Source organism: Pinus tabuliformis, chromosome 2_2 (assembly GCF_031772625.1).
Source record: "Pinus tabuliformis cultivar Carrire ecotype Pingquan chromosome 2_2, CPIR1, whole genome shotgun sequence".
Taxonomy (NCBI): domain Eukaryota; kingdom Viridiplantae; phylum Streptophyta; class Pinopsida; order Pinales; family Pinaceae; genus Pinus; species Pinus tabuliformis.
In genome coordinates, this window is record NC_142300.1 from 1,222,285,208 (window position 1) to 1,222,288,284 (window position 3,077).

Below are 3,077 nucleotides of genomic sequence, written 5' to 3' on the forward strand. Positions count from 1 at the left end.
AGGGAGCTGATCAGCCAGCAACTAGCCCAAGTCTGGAGTGGCAACCTATGAGGGGAGTGAAGCAAACTATCATGTAGAGGCTGTCAAGTTGTTGAAAAACCAATGAACCTTATGCACTTGACAGTGCAAGACATGCTACTAAGGATGGTTGGTAGGGAGGCTCCAAAATGAAGCTAAAGCAAAATTTTGGAGGGTGATTGTAGCCACTACAACACTTGGTGACACATTGGTAGAAATCCAGCTCTTTGAATAGACCTTGTTTGTGAAAAGAAAGTCTAACACTTTTGGAAGTATTGTTTAGTTCTCTACTCGACTTGATTTCCACACTTGCTTGATTGTAAGGTGTAGCATCTGCCAAGCCCTTGGTCGGTCGGCACACATTCCAAGCCAATTCAAGGCAGTTCTTTCGATTGGGGATGAGGGGTATATGGGTGCACAAGCAGCATGTTCATTATAGTTTGAGTTTCATCTCTAGTGTTGCTCTGCTGCTAGCAGGCCTGGACAGTACCCTAACAGAGTCACGTAGGAACATAAGAATCGCTCTGCTACCAGCAAGCCTGGTCAGTACCCCGGCGGAGTTACTTGGATCACCTCTCTGCGTAAAAATCCTTTATCTTCTTTCAACTTATTCATTTTTCATTTTTTTTTAATTTTTCACTTTTTCATTTTTTTCATTTTTCATTTTTCGTAACTGTGCATAACACTTATTCATTTCAGAGGTGGAAGAGGGATCCTAACTTATTAAGAGAAGAAAAGGTTGTTCCTTCGGAGAAGTATTTTATATATATACCTCTGACATGCTTGTTAAGGTTTTCCCCCTCACCTTACTCTACTTGACTGAGCTGGCAAGGATTAACCCAATAACAACCGACTAGGGTAGGTGACACTAGTTAGCGTGCAAGCGTTGTGTTTTCACCAAGTTTCACTTCAAATAGTACGTATTTTCCATCGACATATCATGGACTAAAGATAACAATTTCTTCATAGAAAAGTAGGATGACAGATAACCAAGTATTGATAACTGCACAAGTCCTCTTGTACTTTACCCAGCTTGTTTCAAGAGTCATGCACGGTTTCATGCGAAACTAACCTATGGATGCAAACAAGCAAACAAACAACAAAACAAAGAAAAATCAGAATTATATGCATAAGCAAATAGAGTAAGAAAACAAGCAAGAAAGAAATCAAACATGCAAACTAAGAAGCAAACATGCATGCAAGAACACAAACCAAAAGCAAACACTACTCCTACTCCTAAGCTAATGGTGCATGGGTCTGCTCATGTGAAGTGATACTTCTAATGCAGTCACTGGCACATTGGTTGAACCATGTTGGTGAAGGCATGGTTTGCAAACAACACAGTTGTGCGAACCAGCAAACATGAAAGATATAAAAATGAAGACAAACACACTCCGAGCTTAAATGTGTCCACAGAACATAAGTGAGTGCAAGTGCATGACATGCAATCTGTGGACTTATCATGGTGTTGTGTGACACTACGTGCAGCTATTAAGCATACACATACTCTTGACTGTGACATGCAAGAAAACGAAAGAAACAAAGACAACTTGTGTCATGCACGTGTGCTTGCTATGTAAGATTCCTCCAATGCATTAGAGATGGGATCGTGTAGTTCGAGTGGAGGAGGCATACCCTATGTGTGAGATTGATCTTCAATGCATACAGATGAGTGATGAGGAGCCTTGGATGTTTCAACAATTTCCTGATCGAAAGTGAAACCAACCTCAAACTATTGAGGGCCTGACATAACCATCAGCTCGGGCTGAAGTGCCTCGACAGTCTAGGGGATTTCGACTTTGTTGACAGATAGATCATCATAAATAGGTGGATTTGAAAAATTAACAGTGATAGAACCATCATCATGATCAAATATGGGAGTAAATATATCACGACAACTAAGATCAGGAAATTCAATGATTTCATCAGCATCCTCATGATTTGATGAGTCAAATAGAGGGGTAGATGAGAAGTGGAAAAATGTACCCTCTGTGTTTCCGGAAAAACGCAGATGAAAATTCAAGTGGATTTTCAATGAATGATTTTTCCTCTCCGTTGTTGGATGATGGACTGACATCCGGTGTATTCTGTGAATGATAAAAAATGGGTGAATTCGTAGATGGAGATACACATGCGAAATCATGGATGGTGGAATCACCAAAGATGTCAAAAAAAATGGAGGAGACTCCGACGGAAGGGAGTCATCCTTTGCCGAGGATTGATGCTCAAGCTCCCAGTGATACTCTTCATGAATGATAGCGCAGGTTGGCTGTGCAACACCAACTCCATCGATATATTGATCCTTGTTCACAACAAGCGTAGAGACCCAAATGGAAAAACTCATGACAATGCAATCCGGAGGATTAGCAGAACATGAAGACGAAGGTTGAGGTAAAATATGCAAGTGAGAACCCATGGGATTCGCAACCAAATCTACGTGAAAATTGAGAGAAGTGATGTTGGGAGGACATGACGGTTGAACGGATGTGTCTGCATGTTCCCCCAAATCACTCTGTAATGGTGGAGCATTTTGATGAGGGGAAGACGGACAGTCACTTGTGACAGCGACTGTGTCCGTCTGTGATTGTGTAGCTCCACTACCGAAGTATGCTGAGAGGGGCTTGGGCTTAAAACTTCTTTTAGGATTAATAGATTTGGTAAGATAGTACTCAAATCTGTCCATGAGATACTGGAATTTCATCTGACTTTTCAGAGTTTAAAATTGCAACACACAGAAGCGGTCCCAAAATTCCATAGGCGATTCATGCAAGGCCTTTCGTTGTTGTAACGTTTTTTTATCAAGATGTTCTAGATTGAAATGATGGAAAGTAGATTCAATGAGATCATAGAACTGCTCAAGTGAGTGTCGTTGTCGGGCGGCAGACTCCAACACCATCGTAGTGGGGATTCACAAAGTGTGTATGAAGGCAACAAGATGACCTCTTCTGCGTAGAACTCATCTGCATCATCAAGGAATGCATAGAAGTCTTCTAAGTACTCAGGCCAGGCTACCTCGCCTTCACCATTATACGTGAATTCAGACAAGAGATCGGAAAACT